The 18922-nt window shown below is 43.8% G+C and overlaps 1 protein-coding gene across 19 annotated transcripts in view; it reads right to left on the reverse strand.

Annotated features, from left to right (window-relative positions):
* Nucleotides 1-18922, reverse strand: part of LOC117579092 (protein alan shepard) — a 132886-nt gene that overhangs the window by 22552 nt on the left and 91412 nt on the right. The window contains exon 1 of one of the 19 annotated variants that reach the window (XR_004573443.1): nucleotides 3130-4016. The exons of the other annotated variants lie outside the window; for them this stretch is intronic. The gene's annotated coding sequence lies outside the window, so the exon portion shown is untranslated. Of the gene's footprint in view, nucleotides 1-3129; nucleotides 4017-18922 lie in introns of those variants that run through there. 19 annotated transcript variants of the gene reach the window in all.

Here is an 18922-nt window from a genome sequence, read left to right on the forward strand (position 1 = left end):
GGGTCTGACTAAACCTCAATATTCTTATCAGAGTTCGCTCTGCATTGTGACTGCGGTAGAGGGGCAATACCAGTAGACAAGGGTGGAGCCGGGTGCAGTAGAAGGTGCCGACGGTATATTCTGGGGAAACCACAACGTATTCGTTTCAAAATGTATTCGATTTGATTCGGAATGGTGAACGGAAAGCAAATGGTCACTTGAGACATTTTATACTTTGCAGAACTTAAATTTGATATTTTAGCTTAAAAGCATTTTCAATTTTATCAAATAAATATTGTGTTTCCCTGAAAAGAAAAGGACCATAAATGGAAGAACACAAAAAAATACGAAAAACTATAAAGTGGGGCATCCGATTACATCTGTTTCTAAAAGGCACTTTAGTTCGAGGATATGTTCCCCCTTTTATAAGAATAAGACTGTGGGCACAAGTCTGAATCAACTTTGTGGCCTTTTAAGGCAAGATGTTGCAATTTATTATTATAATTATTTTGAATATTTTCCTTTTTATTTGTTTTTACTGATTTATCTTTTCTTTTAATTTTGTAATTTTTGTTTTCTTTCATTTTTATTCTGTTGGATTTGCATGTTTTGCGGCACGTCGAAAAGTTCACGCCACACACCACACACCACACACAAGTAAGTACCGTTAGCAACCCCCGCGAGGCAGCAGTCGGCAACTTTTTGCTAACAAATTGCCCAGTCCGATAGCCTCCCCTCCATGCCATGCCTGCCAGCAATCTTCAGTCCAGAGAGTCAGCGCCGTGCGATAAGTGCAAAGAAACGCGTTCTGAAAGGAGGCCGGCATAAGGGTCGAGAGGAAGAGGGCAGGAGAAGGGAATGGCAGGGCAAAAGGAATATGTAAATCCCGAAATTGCCAACAAACCATAACAAATTCTGAGGCTGAGACATAAAACAGATGAGCAGAAAGTACAAGAAGAAGTTGTAGAGGAGAAAATGAAGAAGTCGAAGCAGGAGCAGCAGTAGAATGCCGAAAATGTTGAAAAGATAAAGATGAGACGCCGGAGCCAACGCAGCAGAAGACGAGACAGCAGACATGCCTCAGCTATGGCAGATTGAGCGAGGGAAGGCGGGCCAAAGAAGGTCGAAGGAGGGCTGAGCTCGCTTACGCAGGACATGTGGTGCGGAGGTGAGAGTTCACAGTTTCTGTGTGCTATGGCTCAGCTCACGTTCACGTTCACGTTCATCTTCATCTTATTTCTCTCCTTTCCTATCATTTTCTTCTGTATTTTTTTACAACTTTTACTTTGTTACAGAAATAAAACAAAGAACAAAGTGTGCGGATGGATGAATGTAAGAAGGGTGTTCGGGCACGGGGTTTGAGGGTGCTGCAAATAATCCCCCACGTGCCCTGGGGGCAGGTTAACGATGTTGTCTGCCACCGTCTTGTTTTTGGGCGTGCCACACACACACACACACACACGTACCGAATGGAGGATTGTGTGCGAGAGAGACAGAGAGAGATGGGGTGCAATGACTGCAACTTGTGCAAAGAGAAAGTTCCTTCCTTCTTGAAGCTCGTCTCATTTTTGTGCGTTAAGAAATTTCATTGTTGCCCATTTTCAAGGGTTGATTTTCTCGTCTGAAAAACACACACATACACCCATACGCAGGCACACCTTCCCTTAAACTCCCTACACCCCTCGCCCAGTAGCTTTTGGCGAGACAAAGAAGAAGAAGTGGAAGAAGCTGAAAAAGGGTGCACACAAAAATGTTGAGAGTCTAAAAAATAAAGTTACCCTCTTTATCGCACACACACAAATAAATAAAGGCTTAACCTTGGACTTCACAAGCTTCAAGTGGTAGAGGGAGAGGGTCAGCGAGAGAAAGAGTGAGGGGGCAAAGAAAGCTAATCAGTCGTTGCCTCTCTTGTCGCTGTCGTCGTCGTCGTCCCCCATATCGGACATTCCCCGTCTGCGAACAACGACGCTCCGGGAGCTGACCGCATGACAAAAACAATGGGTAGGGGGAATTCGTTTCGCTCTGTGCCGTGCCTGGCACTGCCCTTTAATTTCATTGAAATTGCCCTGAGGCCACGGCCCCCTAAGGCTGTCTGTGACAGATAAACGGGACAAATGCTTTTCATATTACGATTGCAAATTGAAAGGATGTAATGTAATTTGAGCAGCGATTACCCAAAGAGCAAAAATGTTTCAGGAATTTCAAAGTAAAATTAACATTTTTAACATTTCCACCGAAATTGGTATTTTAAATTAAGAAGTTTTAAATGAGCTATGTATCAAAGCATAAACCCCCATAAACTCAATATGTTATAATTCTTAAATATTCGATTTAAATTTTTCTTTCTGGAAGTTTCTGCGTGAAAAGATAAATTATTCTGCTAAATCAACAACAATTGGAAAATAATATTTTTTCCCTTCTTCGACTTTTAATTTTGATGTAAAAAACTCGAACTTAGCTGCTATTTTTTTTTGTAGAATTTCATGGCCTATGTGTTTTTCCCCTACAACGTGTTTAAAGTAGTCTGAAAAATCACCTAAAATCAGCTGACGAGTACCGCAAATCTGTAACTTTAAAGCTCTCTTTCTACTGGGTGTTTCTCTTTGGAAACATTTTTGCTGACATTTGGCATTTGTCATTTTACTTTTTTTGCAAAATACAATAAAGTTGGCTAACCTTTAATCTTAAAATTCTACAAAAATCTACACAGCCCACACAGAAAGATGGGCAGAGGGAAAGAGAGGAGGATGGATCGGCTTATTTAATTATACACGCAAAGACAGAAAGAGATGGAGCGACGGACAGAGTGAAATAAATTTTATTTAAACGAAAGCGTATTGTTGTTGCTTTTAGTGCGGTGTTTGGGCAGAAACAAACAAACAGACAGACATTGAACTTTACGATATTTGGGGGCGGTCTATGGGAAGAGCTTGTGAGTGTGTGTGGGCGAAATGCGAAATAGCAACACAAAGAGCAAATCCCAACAGCGGCACACACACACACACACTTACTCACAGAAACTTGAATACCTTTTCTTTTTGTTATTAATTATGGCCCAGGCACGAGGCAATTGGGTGGAAGAGTGGAATGGAGGAATTTTTGGAGAGTTCAAGTATTTTCGAAATTAATATTATTATGCTTTTTATTTACTTTGTTTTTTCCTTGAGCTTTTGCTTTTTCTTTATGCTTGACAGCTGCTGCGCCGTCGGCGGCGGTGACGCTTGCGGCTTCTCGGCTGATTCTTTACGTTTTTTGCTCTGCTTCCTTCCTTTCTTTCTATTCAGGCACGCACTCACAACCACACATACATATATGTGTGTATGTGTATAAGGGGTTTGGGGTAAGCTTTCGGCTGTTTACAAACTTTTGCGACGTTTTCAAGTGCGACGCTAGCGGCGGCTGAGACTGCGGCTTTGGCGGCGACGTCAGCGACAGAGTGAGAGAGCGTGAGCACAAGCTTTAACTATTTTGCTTTCTGCTTCTCGCTATTTTGCCGTTCGTTCGTTGTTTTTGCTTTCCTTTTTTTTGCAATCGCTTTAAATAACTTTCTATTGCTATTTGTATATATATTTTTTCTTTATGCACACAAAACACACAAAGAGAGGTAGACGCGAGAGACACAACGAGGAACAAACGAAAAACCGCACGAACGATAATATTTCACTCTCTTTCAGCTAGATTTTTATTTCCTTTAGTATATTATAAATTTTTGCTAAAATTTTTGTTTTGCGGTGAGACCGGAGGTAGCAGCAACGTCAGCTTTAAGCTCACGCACACACTCACAGACGCGGGATAGACAGAGACACGAGTGTGAAACGACGAGGGGGACGAGACACGCGAAAAAACAGAGAGACAACCACACGACTACAGTTTTTACAGTTGCGAGAGGGGGAGCTTGGGCACAAAACTTAAGCTTCGCAGCAGCAGCTGATCTTCGCACAGAGAGAGAGAGAGTCGGCCGGTATGTCACTGTGTGTGTGCTTCTGGGGGTTTGGGGGTACTCCGAGAGCTCTGCGAACCTAACGCGACAGAAATGAAAATCAAACTAAAACGCCAGCAGCCAGCGGCCAACGGCGGCAACGTTGGCCAGCGCCAGCGTCGGCCGAGCAGCGAGGCTTTGGGACGGAATGCATGCGCAGTAGTTGCTCTCTCACCGGCGGCGACTTAAAATGTATGAATGGGCGGCAGCGCCGACAGCAGAGAAAGACAGAGGGAGAGAGAGAGCAAATAGTAATGGAAAAAGCGCCGGCAACCGCTGCTTGGCGCTCTCAGCCCACCCAACCGACCCATTCCCTCTCTCTCTCTCTCTCTCTCTCTCTCTCTTTCTCTATTAGTATCAGCCCCATCTTCAACTCACAGCTCCCTTCTCGTTCTCCTCTCTGACTATTGCCCACACCCTTACTCTCTTTGTACCGGAAAATGGAATTTTGTATGTGTGTAGCGGGGGTGTATTTTTCCAACACACAAAAAATGCCAAAAGAGAGTACCAGAGAGAGAGAGTGCTGCTACTGCTGCTGGCGCTGCCTCTGCCGCTGTCACTGACGCTGCTGTTGACGTCAACGTCTGGGGTTGAGTCAGCCTCTGCCGGCGCTCAGCGCCACCACCCAAAAAACAAGAAGAAGAATAATGAAAAAAGTTTGCACAGTGGAACGAAAGGCCACCATATTGCGCCGATTATTACTTCATTCATCAATTGTTGTTGTTGCTGTCTGCTTTTTGTTGCACGGACACGTTCGACATTTTTCGTTCCGTTTCGTTTGCTTGTTCGCGTGTAAAGCGCTCATTTCGCTAATGTTTGCCTCTCTCTTTGTGTCCCCTTCCCCAGCCATTCCCCTTTCCGTTTTCTACATCTTCTAAATCGCAAAATGCCAAAAATACTCGCATGTGTATGTGTATTTTTTTTTAACAAGTGGTTTTTTTTTGACGCTTTGTCAGCAGCGGCAGCGTGAGAAACAAATTTGTGGGCTGCGGCTGACTTCTCTATCCACTGTAGCGCGGTGTCTCAAATGTCGCGGATACCCTGCACTCTTTCACTTTGTATGCACTGGTACATTCTTCCAACAGCAGGGCTCACACTTAACAGCTGGCGCACTTGGCTCAGCCTCCTTCTAATAGGTATACTCTTTACTTCTGAAGTGTGTTACGTTTTCAACAGATGTTTGTACTAATAAGCAGAGTTTACATAGGAAATGCAACGCTCTCATGCTCTGTTAGGGTATCAGAACCTCGATCAGCCTTTAACGCAAACCTTTCGAGTATTAGTTTCGATTTGATGACTTTTGAGGCGATTTTTGTTTTGTTTTTGGTTCGTGTGAATGTTGCAGCTCGTAAAAATAAATCATAACAGGCAGAATAAAGAAAAGTATGAAGAAGAAGCAGAAGGAGGAGAGTGATGAGTGGAAAAACTATTAAAATGGGACAGAAGAGAGCCACAAACCACCCAGACCAGACCAAAACTCAACCACCATCATCAGCACCTGTCCACCTTGAATTTGAAATCATTTTTCCACAATTTATTGTTTCGGGCGAACTTCAAAGTACCTTCATAAAGATAAATAGATAGGGGGAGGGTAGAATACGGGATAAAGCAGAAGAGGTGGAAATTATTGTTTGAGTTGAATGAATCTTCCACTTCCTTTGCTTCCCTCCCCCCCACATCATAGCCCACATTTTGAACAGTTTTCTGTTTCTGTTTTTATTTTTATTTTGCTCGCTCACGAAGTTATTCTTTTTTTTAACGGGAAACCTGTTTTGTGTTGTAGATAAATGCGAATACTGGAATTGCCCATAACTTGGGACGAGTGTAACTTTGACTTTTAGAAAAACTGATTTGATCGATTGATGGATGGATGGCTGGAGAATTAAGCAGAAAAAGAAGAGGAGGAGGAGAATTTTCCCTCAGTTAGTAATTGAAGAATCATGACCGGATCTACGTAATCATAGATCTTAGCTCATTTTCCACAGAAGCAGCAGAAAAAGCGATAAAGAAATTAAATGAAAATGAAACAGCTCTAAGAAGGATAAGACAAGTAAGAAGAATAGTAGGAGGTGGAATGTGGAATACTCATAGATGTAAGATGTAAGTAAGAGAGATGAGAAAGGAATTCGAAATAGGGATTAGTTAGTGGAATAATAGGTGGATTTTCCAGCCCCATCTTCGATCCCCGCAAAAGTAATCGAATTAACTTCTAGAAACAATAAAATTACGATAAAGAAATGCAATGCAAGAAAAGGGGTTAAGTAGAAGGGAAAAAGGAGGGCACAAAGAAGCCGAAGAAGGGGAGAAAGCAATTTCAATGGAGCTTACATTTATTTACAAGCGCGAGCGAGCGAGATACATAAAGGTACAGCGAAAATCAGCTGATAAAAAAAAAACACAACAGAAACACACATAAGGCAAAAGAAAATCGCCTCACATGTGAGCAAAGCAAAGGGAGCGGGCGGTGTGGCAGGGGGAAAGACAACGCAGAGAACAACCGTGATAATAGCAAAACAAATGAAAGGAAAGAGAGAAAGAGAGAGAGAGAAAGCGAACGGAGAGAGAGGGGCATTTTCAATTGAAAATGAATGCGTATAAATGCGCCCATATGGAAAAGGCAACACACACACACGCAGTGGATGACGGTCTGCTGTTGGTGTGTGGGCATGGGGGTGTACGGTGGAAAATTGCGACTTTGCCTGCCTTTTTATCGGCTTGCGGCATCTCCTCTGCCTCTGCTGCTGCCTCTATCGCTGCCTTTGACGTGGCTCTCTTCTGCTCTGCTGATAGTCTTCTTCGCTGCTTTCTCATGCACTTTCATGCTGGTGACGCAGCGGGGTGTGAATGCGGCAAAAAAAGAATATACAGACACACCCGCACACATGTGTACGCATATAAAATACATTATCAGCGGCGTTGCGATTACAGTAATAGCAGCGACGCCGGCAGAAAACACCCTTCCTCTCGCTCTTACTCTAGCTCTCTAATGTGATGCTGGCTGACTGGGCTGCTTGGGGCCAAGCAGCAAGCATCGTCTGTTCCTACAGTTGGTGCTTCTTCTTTCTCTTCAACATCATCTATTGCTCCAGCTACAAGTCTTCTTCTTCTTCTAATAGCATTTACTGTTTGTTCAACTGTTATTGCTGGCTGGACGGACGATTGCTACTCTGTTGCTCTCTCGCGTGCTTCTGCCCAGCGCTATCCATCCCCCATCAACCCATCATCCATTCCCATTCTGATTCCGATTCCCATTCCCATTGACATTGTCTTTGTGCCATTTGTGCTCATTCTCTTATTTTATCGCATCTTGTTCTTTTTGCCTCATTTCATTCCATTTCCATTCGCTTGCAGGTCGTCAAGAAATTAAATGCTCATTATTTGGTGGCTTTTTTCGCTGTCATTCTTTCCCCAGAACACACTACATTCGTTTTTCTTATCAGTCTAACTACTCTGCACCACACTCATTCCCTCCACCCCGCTCAGCATTCAGCTACACGCCTGTTCTCACCACCTATTGCTTTTACTCACGCCAGTTATTATGGTGACAGCGCTGCCGGCAGAGACTCATCAATTTCGCTCTCTGTCGCTGGACCATCCATTGCAAGGTGTAGCCATTAAAGGTGTGCATTCCGGCTTCTAGTTTCTCTCTGCCGCGCTTCTTTCGCAGAGCCAAACTAAAGCAATTCGTTTAAGGGAACTATTTTAGGAGCGCTCTCTAGCGCGCACCTCACCTTATCCTGCTCTACCCTGGACTAGCACCTCTCTCTCTTCACCCCATCGAACATAACACACACTAACTAACATTTTTATTGCATTGTCGCCTGTCAATCGCCGCTGGACAATTTTTGTTGTCAACGCCAGCAGCGGCAGAGGCACTGGGCAGAAGCAGCGTCAGCGTCAGAAATTATCGCAGCAGAGAGGAAATAAATATAAATGTGTATCCAAATAAATAAGTAAACATGTGCGAAAAAAGGGGAGAAAGCAAGAGCGGGGAGGGAGTGTGTGGAGCAGCACGAGGGAGTGGGTTAGCGCGTGTGTAGGCTTGTGGAAGTTAAAGATAAAAGCTTTAACCGTTAATGACCCACCAAAATTCCCCACTGATTCTTTATTTATTTATTTCTTAATTGGGAAATTTCTAGTTTCCCCCACAGTGGGCCATAAATTGAAATATTTAAATGAAAACTATGGAAATTCATTGACTCATTGGAATAATGCAAAGGAGTATTAGCTGAATTTCTCAGAGTTTGGATCTATGTTTTGCCCTATTAAATCTCTGCATAAAACCAACCTCCATGCACAGTTCATATTCGGTTAATACTTCCCACTGACGTCATTCTTTTGGAGATTGGCTATAAATAACCGCAAAAACTAAACAATAAATGGATTTATATACACACATTACGAGAGTAAGCCATATCAGAGAGCTACACAAAAAAATGCCTAAAAAAACGAAACAATATTCTGTTTAATTTTTTTGTGGGCGTTTGCTTATCGATATCGTTGCAGGGGTGTACATTTTTTGTACATTTTGGAAGGAAGCGATAAGAGAGCCAGAGAGAGCGAAATAACTCCAGATAAATATGGCCAGACTTACTGCACTTAGTGGGAAATTACAGACACAATAATTGTAGGCGTTGCTGTGCGATAATGGGAGAGGGATCCAAAGAGATTTCAAAATTCTTTGGAGAACTGTGCACTCTGACGTGTCTTCTCCGACAATCCTGCGGTAATCCTTAACATTTAAAAAGGCAATTCGAAAGGCTTTTCCAGCCAGCATTTCCTCAAGACAACCACTAAGCCCCACCACCTCAAAGCAGGAGGCACCAGAGGAATGTGTATCCATCATAATCTCGTTATCCCAAGTCTAGGCGCCACTTTCTACATAGAAGAACAAAAAAAAACAGTAGTAGGATGGGAGGGAAAACTCTTGTCAAGTCTCGGGGAAATATGCAAAGCGGAAAATTCCGCATAGCTAAAAGTGGAGGCAGTGGCTTCCAACACTCGTAAAAAGGGGCCAAGAGACGTGGCGGTTTCCATAAAATGTCACAAATTCCATAGTTCATAAAGACTACGCCTCTGACTTCTCGTTTCCAGGAGGGCCTTGCGAGGGGGATGCTCGAGTGTAAAATGTGAATAAAATACAAGAATTGCCAAGAAATAAACGGAATTGCATTAAGTGCATCCGTTTGAGCGGGCCAGCGGGGAATCAGTGTTCAATGAGCAGAGGAGAGGTTGCATGCTCAGGAAGGAAGTGTGGCGGGGCGGGTTGGTGTAGTCTGCGGTGTCGTTGCTATGCTATTTTCACCTTGCCACCTGGCCACATTTGCCAAGTAATTTCAAGGTTGTGTGAGAGATGGAAATTAGATTACCTGCAGCAGCAGGGGGAGTGCAGGGCAGGGACAGAGAGAGAAAGTATCAGAGACAGCGATATAGGGAGCAAAAGCAGAGGCAGCGAATGCAGGAGAGAACTGTCGTAAGATGCACCCGTTATAAATGTACCCTGATGCAATAACAGGGAGAGTGAGAGGGAGCGACAGCTTTGGGCACAATAACAGAAGCAGAGAATGCAATAACAGCGAGAAAGAGAGAGGGAGTAGCTGCTGCAGAGAAGCCGAAAGCAACAGGATCGTCAGCTTTAGAGGCAACAATATTAACAGCGACAGCAGAGGGAGAGACTGCAACTGTAAACACTAACAGAGAAGCAGAGCATGCAAGCAAAGCACGTCAAGAGGCCAGAGGCAGAGTCACGGAATGGAAAAAGCAACTATGTACAACAACAGCGCTAGCACCTGCAGATACAGCGACAGAGAACAGTCTGCGTTAACAGAGCCGTTGGCAGAGGCTACAGCAACGTCAGCAGAGGTCGCACAGCTGTGATCCCAGTGCAAAGCAGGCAGCAGGCAGAGGGTTGGCCGAGGCAGCGGTAGCGGCAGCCTGCACGCACTTAAAATTAACACCATCAGAGGTAGCACTCCCCCGGCACCACCTAAAGTCAGCAGAAGCTTAATTTTGAACAGAGAAACACAAGCAACACCGCCCCCCACCCACCATAAAAGCACCTAAAACCTAACCTGTCTTTAAGCGAATTTTGACTTGACTTTTCACTCACTCGAGAACACGATAACAACGGAAATGTGGCTCCCAGGCCCCATACACTTCTGCTGTACACACAAGCACACATCTGTGTGTAGCCTGTGTTGTGTGTGTGTGTGTGTGTGTGCGTGTTGTCCATTTTAATGACAAACATAACCATGAAAACATGAACATTAATGGATATCCATCCATAATGGACATTTGGTCATTGCGGATGAGAGTGGAAGGGCAGGGGCCTGGGCCGTGGCCCGAACAATTGGTTGACATTTGAAATCATGTCTCAGAGTAAATTAGAACATACCCCACTGCCCCTCCTATGGTCTCTCCTCTTTCATGTGCGCACATAAATCGTATGTAATCGGTAATATATAATTTCTACATACATATATGAATGGAAAATTGGTTCTGTTCCAGCTGTGGGCATGCATAAAATTGATATCTTAATGGTTATGTGGGGGTAGGGGATGGGGATGGACAGATTCGTATGTTCAGGTTAATTCTGTGCGTGCTCATCCCACTGTGAAGGGTGTTATCATATATCAGGGGAGCAGGAGCCGGAGTACGAGGAAGAGACGATACCCAAAAGACTCAAAGGACTCAAATGGAGTGTAAATTGTGTGTGTGAGTGTGGAGTGGGAATAGCAAAGATTTAAGGTGTGCCTGCAGGGTTTCCACGGAAGAAGGCTTTGCTTTAAATAAAGAATTTTGCTTCCTTTTGGAAAACACTCAACTTTGATAAATGATCGCAAGAATCTTTTAGAATTATTTCCTTTTTTGTCGAAGGGTTTCTACCCAAAAATATATTTCAATGGAAAAGCGCTCAGTTAGCAATCCCAAATTGATTTGATTTCATTATTGGATCCTTCATTCTGTCCTCACACATGTGACACGTCAGATAATTTAATCAGAAAAAGCTTTCATCTCTGTTGAAAATCACATGGAAAATCGCATGCCCATTAAATTGAGCTCGCAATCGACTTCAAAGCTCATTATAATGATACTCAGAGAGGGGAAAGAACATGGACAAAGCGGAGAGAGAGAGTGGAGATGGAAAGCCCCAAAAGAATCATAAATCATTGCTGTGAAATTTTCATAAATTTAATGAACATTAAGTGTGTGTCCCCAATGTCGTGGCTCCAATCTCCACATGACTTCTACCGACTGGACAAAAGGACACTGGCTGGGGTGTCTGTATGTGTGGGAGTAGGGGGTGTGGCAACTGCGTGGCGATTGAGTAAGTAGTGGGTGGTCGTTGTTGAATCTGAAACGGTAGTCATCAGTCAAGCGTAATTCAATGTAAACCGATATACTACCCAGCCACCTCTCTGCCTCCCTTTTGGGAAGTACAGAGTAACTACCTAACCCCCTGTACACGATATGGATACGACGGACACAGGGTGTGTGTGTGTGTGTGTGTGTGTGTTCTGAGTGGGTGTGGATGACGCGCAACTTGAGGCATGTACGAGGGTGTGGGTGGTAGGGTCTGGGCATGGCTGGTGCCCAGTTTCGGTTGACAGCAAATCTGAATTTGATCACAGAGCAAACATTACACAGCACCAGAAGCAGCAGCAGCAGCAGCAGCAGCAGCAAAAAGTGATTTATGAACATCCGCTGTGTGACCAGAGAGTGTCCGCCCCTACTCATATGACCCTCCCCTTTGTAGCTACCCCCTAGTGATGGCTTCCCCTAGTGTCTGCCTTGCCCATTTGTAGCCTCAAAATTGCTCTTCTATTCCACATTTTGGGCCTAATGATTCTAGCTAGAAATTGTGCTTAAAATTCATTGTTTGGGGTTCGAATTTGAATAAAAAATGCAGCTATCGGAGTACTGCTGGCAGTCTCTGCTGGAAACTGCTTCCTCATACATCCATCGACACTCTCAACTACTCTTTATTCACCTAATATCTGTCCAAAATCTATGGCTCTACACTTAAGAACCCGCTCTCCATGGACCTCCTTCTGTCCCATTTGTTGCCGCTTTCCGCGCTCACCAAACCACATCTGACAACAATCGTTTGGGTTCGGAGAAAAGGGTTCTACACCCTTCACAAAAAAAGATGAGATTCTGTTTTCAGTTTCGCAACTTTTATAATTTCTAAACAAGCCTTCGGGGGCCCTGCCTCTAGGCAAAAACAATACAAAAAAGAAAGTTTATCAACGCTTAAATTGGCCATGTCCATGGACGATCTGCGTGGGGTTTTTGGGTATGGATACGTTTTTTTTTGTTGTTGTTGCTGTTGGCCTTTTGACTAACGGGAGGAATGCCACTTAACGAATCAGAAGAGAATCGGCAGCCGCTTTTCCCAGTGGCTGTGGCTGCCAGCCTGCCCCGTGTGGTGCTCTTGCTTGGAATTTTTAGCGCTCCTCCGCTGCTGGCTGGTTGGCCTTTCATGGCTTTTCTTTCGCACTTCTTCCCCTTGATATTTCTGCCCCTGCAGGGCCCTGCTTTCACAGCCCATGTTTTTTCTTTCATTTTATTTCGCTGCCTTTTTTTGGGTTAAACTCTCGACGGGCGAACATTTTTTCCTTCGACTTGTTAAAAGTGTCAATTTTCGCTTTACGACAAGAGGAGCCGTGTGCGTGGGTGGAGCGGAAAGAGAATGAAAGAGAAAGAGAAAGAGAGAGAAAGACAAGAGTGTGTGTGGGCGGTGGACAGGGAGTTAGCTGTTTGTTTATGCCACATGTTGAAAGCAAACCCCTTGGAGCTGGAGCTGGAGCTGGAGCTGGTTCTGGTTGAGGGGACATGTCGCGGCTTATTGTGTTACACAGAAGCTGCTTCCTGGTCCTGCCCTAGATGCTGCTGCTCCTTCAGGCTCTCCTTCCTGTCCTGCCTGTCAGCCTCCACCAAATTGCCAATTAAAATGTGCGACAAGTGGGCGGAGGAGCAGACTCCCTCGCTGCTGCCTGCTCGCAGCTCCCTCTCTGTTTTTTTTTTTTTTTCATTTTCGTTGTAGTTAACTTTGAGCCGATTACAGCCGTGTGGCAGAGCCGCCGCCGTTGCTGCCGCGTTGCCTAAGTGCAGGGCAAACAAAGTGATTTGAGCTTTTTTGCCCTTCCCCCCTACCCGTCCGGACTTTAACTTTCGGCTTTTCCGGTGCCACACCTCCACACACCTCTGCCAAACAAGAGCGAAAAAATGGAGAGCTCCCCGTTAAAGGATACAAAAGTCCTTGTTGAATAATTAAACAGCAAATTGCAGCACGACAAAGCACAAAGGGAGGGGGAAGAGACTTGGAAAAGGGGGAGCAGGAAACAGGGGAAGAAAAAAGTCGGCCTAAGGCAGCAGGGAAACGGGAAACGGGAAACGGAAGCGGTGGGAACCGTGGCGATCCCCTTGGGTATGCGATTTGTCAGGCTTTTCACTTACCTTACCTTGGGGTTTTTCTTATTTCTTTGTTTAACAAATCAAAATTCTTTGAAACTTACCTGCAAAAAAGATAGAGATAGAGAAAAGATGAGTGATGGAGGAAAACAGAGAGACAGAGAGAGAGAGAGAGAAAGAGTTTTAAGATACAGATACAGATACAGATACGGAGCAGAAAACAGATGAGTGATGGATGAAGGTGGGAAACGGATTTAAATCAAATGAAGCGGAAAAGGTAGAAAGAGTAGAGCAAAAGGTTGCAGGAGAGTTCCAAAAACAAAAAGAGTTTAGTTTTAAGTAACTACCGAAAGTACTCCAGAGATTTAGTTGTTAAGTGCAAAAGTTTCTGGCAGATTGTCAAATGATTTTGGACCCTAACACCTGTCCTGGGGCACAGAATATTGCTTACACTTCGTGGGATTTTAGGTATTCTTTTTACAAATAAATTTATACTTCAAAAAGAGCCCATGGGCATTTACTGTTTCCCATCTATTTTCCTTAAACAAAACTCGCTCTACCTCATCCATTCTTTTCCTAGTTTGAGCTACCTTTCCACTCTATCTTTCCAATAAATCCTCTGCTGCATATGCGTCCATCTATCTTTGTTTAGTGCCTCTCGAATCATCTCTAATCCATCCATCTATCGATGGCAATCTTTTTGACTTTCCCTGCAACATAATTGGCATCTCTCAAGAATTTCGTGTCGGTTCATTTATAATCCTCACCCCTGCCAGATATTTCAACAATTTGTCAAAAAGAGAAATAATAAAAATCCCCCACACACGCAAACATTCCTCGAAAAACAAAAGCCAGGCGAAAAAGTTTGCTCCAATTTGGCAGAGCACAAGACCTCCCCCGCCACCGCATTGATAGAAATGCAAATATTGATGGATAGGCAGGCAGGCAGTGCCCTTGCCTCTTGGACAGAGACTGATGATTGATAGTGTCACACATAAATATTAACAATTCATGGCACACACACACACAACAAAACACAACACAACACACAACCTGCCTGCCAGCCACAAAGGGGAGCCAGAGCCAGAAGATGGCCAAAGCCTAGTGAAAAAGACCAAACAAAAGTAGAGCTCATGAATTCCGCACGCAAAAGTCATAGAATATTAATGAACCTCTCTCGTCTGCCGTCTGCCGTCTGTCCACTCTATATCTTCTCTAGAGACGTGTTGAGAACCGTTGAAAGATGCAACAGAAGCCCAGATTTTGGAGAGCTCTCGCGTCTGTGCGGTGGCATAAATGAATTCCATTGGACAATGGAAACCTTGTCGTTGAGATGAAGCAAATGGAACGATGATGTGTCCACTTCTGAGCTGGACAAACGCATCGCTGCATGCAATTCGGTGACTAAGAAAATGGAAAGCAAAAAAACTGCAAAATGAAATTGAAACCCACACGGCATGGAAATTGTGTGCAACACACTTTTCTCTGCTGTTCTTTTCTGTTCAATTTGTATACTCTTTCAATGTAGGCAGAGAGAGAGAGAGAGAGCGAGGGACGAGAGATGGGAGAGGGTATTGTAATTTCGAGCGGAAGTTTGCCAGACACACAGACAGGAAGGAAAACCTCAAAGAAATATTTATATATTTTTAGCAGCCTCAAAAGCAGCAAAGGAATAGAAGGAGGAAAGTTAATTTTAATTTAAAATAAAGACTCTACATATTTCCTCTATATTTTCTTCATTACTCTTTACCGAAACTTAACATAATATAAATATAAATATAATAAAATAAATTTAAAAAAATAATTATAATTTCATAATTTCTCACATATATTTCTATGTATTTGGCACATTCTTTATGCCCTGCTGAAACTGCAACCGAGAGGCACTACTGCATGACGCCTGACTTCTTTCTACAGCTATTTTTATACACTTCGAAAGAGTGTTCCTAACTTTGTTCTCCCTTCTTTACTGGCTTGTTTTTATTCTTTTACTTTTATGCATTTCAGTCACGTTTGACATTCATATTTGTTTGGGAATTATGTTTTGTTGCACACGTACAGCAGCAGCACCAGCAGCAGGAGGAGTGGCAGTGGGGAGTTTAACACTCCCACAACCCCACGCAGAAAGGATTGCGTGTGCCTTGGGTATTACCATTGTTGTTGCTGGCTGTTGGCGTTGCAGTTTCTCGTTTAACTTTGTTGACACTTCGTTTGATGAAGTGCGCTTTAGCATTGAACTCTCCAGGCTCCAGGCTCCAGACTCCACCCACACACACCCCGCACACACTTTTCCCACTACAGAGTTTTCGCACCCACATTTCCCGGAACTGCCATAATTGAATATGTCTTCATTTTCCTTGAGTTTTCCTCTCTTTTCTGAGCTTGTTGTGAATATTCCGAACGCGCTGTTAAAGGGAAAACGAAAAAAGAAAAGAAAAGAGCTAGCGCCATCTACTGGGGGGAATTGAGAAAATTGAAAACGAGACGCATGATTGAGTGGGTGGGTGGGGTGCGGTGTTGATTCTCAACTGTAATGATAATTGAAGTGGAATGAAAAATATGGAATGGAAAAAAAAGAACAGAAAGAGCGTGAAATATGAAGCATAAGAAAGTTGAAAGAAGTTCCAAGGGGAGTGGGGCCAAAGGATGAAGAACATCAATGGCAGACACAACGACTTGAGAAATATGAAAATATCCTCCGATGGAACAGCAAATGAAAAATGTCCCAAGGATACTGGAAGAGTGAGAAAATTGTGAGCAAGCAAAGAAATTAAAGTTGAAGTTGATCCAAATTGATAAGGGGAAGAAATTAAATATGAAATGGAACACAAACGTGAATTCTCCGAACACTCTATGGGAAGTTCAATTAACTCTCCATGAAAAGTGGTTCAAATTTCTATTTCGAAAAGGAAATTCAGTTAGAATTATTCTCAGAGGATCTCTGTCCTCTCTCCACGGATCTGAAGTGTCGAATTGTCTTATAGAAATGATTACCAATCCATCTGCGGCCTGCATCTCCAGCCTGCAGCTCTCTTCATTCCTGAGACTCTATTTCCCTTCCCCTCTACAAAACTTCCTTCTCCTTGGCGGCATACAATTCACATTCAACTAATTTTCAACTGCTATTCCGCAAGCGCTTTCCACACTGGCAGAGGCAGCAACCACAGCATGGAAAACAATGCACAGAAAACATTCAATTTCCATTTGGCCTAAAACCCCCAAAACTGCAACAACAAAAACAAAGTAGAGATGCCACAGCAGAAGAAGGGTAAGGGTAAGGGTAAGGGCAAGGGGCAGCACCCAGCCGGAGAGGGGAGTGAAAAAAACTTGCATTTTATGCATTAATTCAAAAATCGTGTTCGGCTGAGAGGAGCAGACGACCACAGTAAGCTCTTTTAGTACTACTTATGCCCCTTACACAAGCCCCCTGCCCCGTCTGGGTGGTGGCCAGCCCACACACATGGTGGCGGGCAGCAACAGCAAAAAGTTGTTGCCAAACTCTGAGTGTGTTTCAAACTTCAATTTCTTCTCTTTCTGCCCACTCTTCCCCTCTTTAGGCTGTTTTTACACCTGTGCCACACACACACACACACCTGAGAGAGAACTTCGCGCAAACTTCGGCTTGAACTTAAAGTTCTTCCCGGCGGAGTTTCGCAACCGAAAACAAAATTGTATGCCAGGGAAGCAATAAAAGCAGAAGAATAGAGGAGCAACGGAAGAGATGAGAAACGGGGGGAGAGAGTTAGCGAAAACTTTGCCCAGAGAGCACGCACCGTGAATATTACTTATTATGTGCAAAAATATTTGCGACGCATGCAAAAGGTGGTGGCAGGGGCAGCTGGCAGGAAAGAAAAGGAGTTTGCGTAAGTGGGAAAGAAAGAAGAGATGAAGAGAGACAGGGAGGGAGAGAGAGAGAGAGGGAGCAAGCAATTATGCTGCAGGAATTTGCTAATTTTTCACGCTAGAAACTGGAAAATGAACCAAAAGAAGCAAAAGAAAAACATGTGAGAAAGAGCCCAAAAGAAGGCAAAGGAGAATGGAAAGACATGCAGAAGGAGCAGTGGGGAGCAGGTACCAAATGAGGCACAAAAGCTAAAAAACAGAACTAGCAGAGTCGAGGAAGAGAGAGAGAGAGAGAGAAGGAGCGTGGCTGGCAGGTGTCGTGCTGCTAATGGAGACAGTAGTGTAGCGGAGGGAGCAGCGGCAGCAGACACGGACGAGGAGCCGTACTGGGAAACACACAGACAGGAGCCGAAGTCCGCCAAAAAGAACGACGTGTCAGCAGCAGGAGCAATTTTGCGCTCCTGGGCTCCTGCTGTTTTTTTTGGTTGTAAATATCATTAAGTCCGCGTACGTGCCAAATGGCAGTTTAATTATGCCAAAAGGAAAAACTCCACAAGAGAGAAACAGAGAAAGAAAATGAGTAAGAAGCTCCAAAGCGACGAAAACTAGAAGGACACACGAGACTCCTTCAAAGAAGCGAAGTTTTTTGCAATTAAAATAGAAAAAAACATTAAAAAAATATAAAAGAGAAGAAAATTTATGAAAATTTGCACTTGAGTTTGCAGAGGGAGAGAGAGCGTGGCAGATGTCACACGTGTGAATTATTGGAGTACAAGTTAATGAAGACGTGAAGTTTGAGACGATTGGCAGAGAAGCCGGCAGAAGGCTGCAGCCAGAGAGAGAGAGACAAAGATGGAGTGGCTGGAAAATTAGAAAGAAAACTCCTTGTTTGACAAGTTGATTAGATGCCAAGGAGACAGGCAAATGCGACTGGCTGTAGAGTCGAGGAAAATTGCGGCTCCTCCTTCCAGACATTTCAGTTAAAAAGTTAAAGTTTTTCTTTTGAAATTTCGCCGAAAATGGCAAAGGAAATTTAGAAATTTCCCCACTTTGTCGAAAAGATTGAGGATTATGCATAAAGAACAAATATAACAATGGATTGTAGAATACTCAAGGAAGAGGCACCAAACTTTGTATCGCTAAAAATATTTAGTCTTTACTCTGTAATTTATTATTCAGGCTTTTGCTTCAGTTAATTAATGACTAAAGACTGTTCCAGTGTCACTGCTATTGATCAAAGAGTTTCTCTTTCCCCAACTTCGGTGTTTGCTCTTTTCTGGCTGTCAGTTTCCCCTCCAATAAATGCGCCGAGACGTGTCCTGCCTCCTCTGGTCGCTGTTGACATTTCAAGGGTGCAGCAGGAGCAGCCAACATTTTCTTTGGGTGCATCATTTTGTTAAAAGTTTTCCACTGCCTGCCCCTCCGCCACTGCTCTTGCTCTCGCTTTGCCTTGGCTGGAGTAGAACTCCATTTTCAACTATTATTAACAACTATTATTTTGTCTAGTTAACTTTGTATTTTTTTTGTGCCGGAGAGAAGGAGCTTAAGTGATGCACACACACACACACACACACCCTTTCTGGTATCCAATTTGCGTTAACATTTATTACGCACTCGAAGGCGAAACTTTTCTCGAATTATTTTGCTCTCAACTGTTGGCTCGTGCAGAGCAGAGCCATGCAAAGGGGCAGGGAAAGAGGCAGACTA

Source organism: Drosophila guanche, unplaced genomic scaffold, assembly GCF_900245975.1.
Source record: "Drosophila guanche unplaced genomic scaffold, DGUA_6, whole genome shotgun sequence".
In the NCBI taxonomy this organism is placed as follows: Eukaryota; Metazoa; Arthropoda; class Insecta; order Diptera; family Drosophilidae; genus Drosophila; species Drosophila guanche.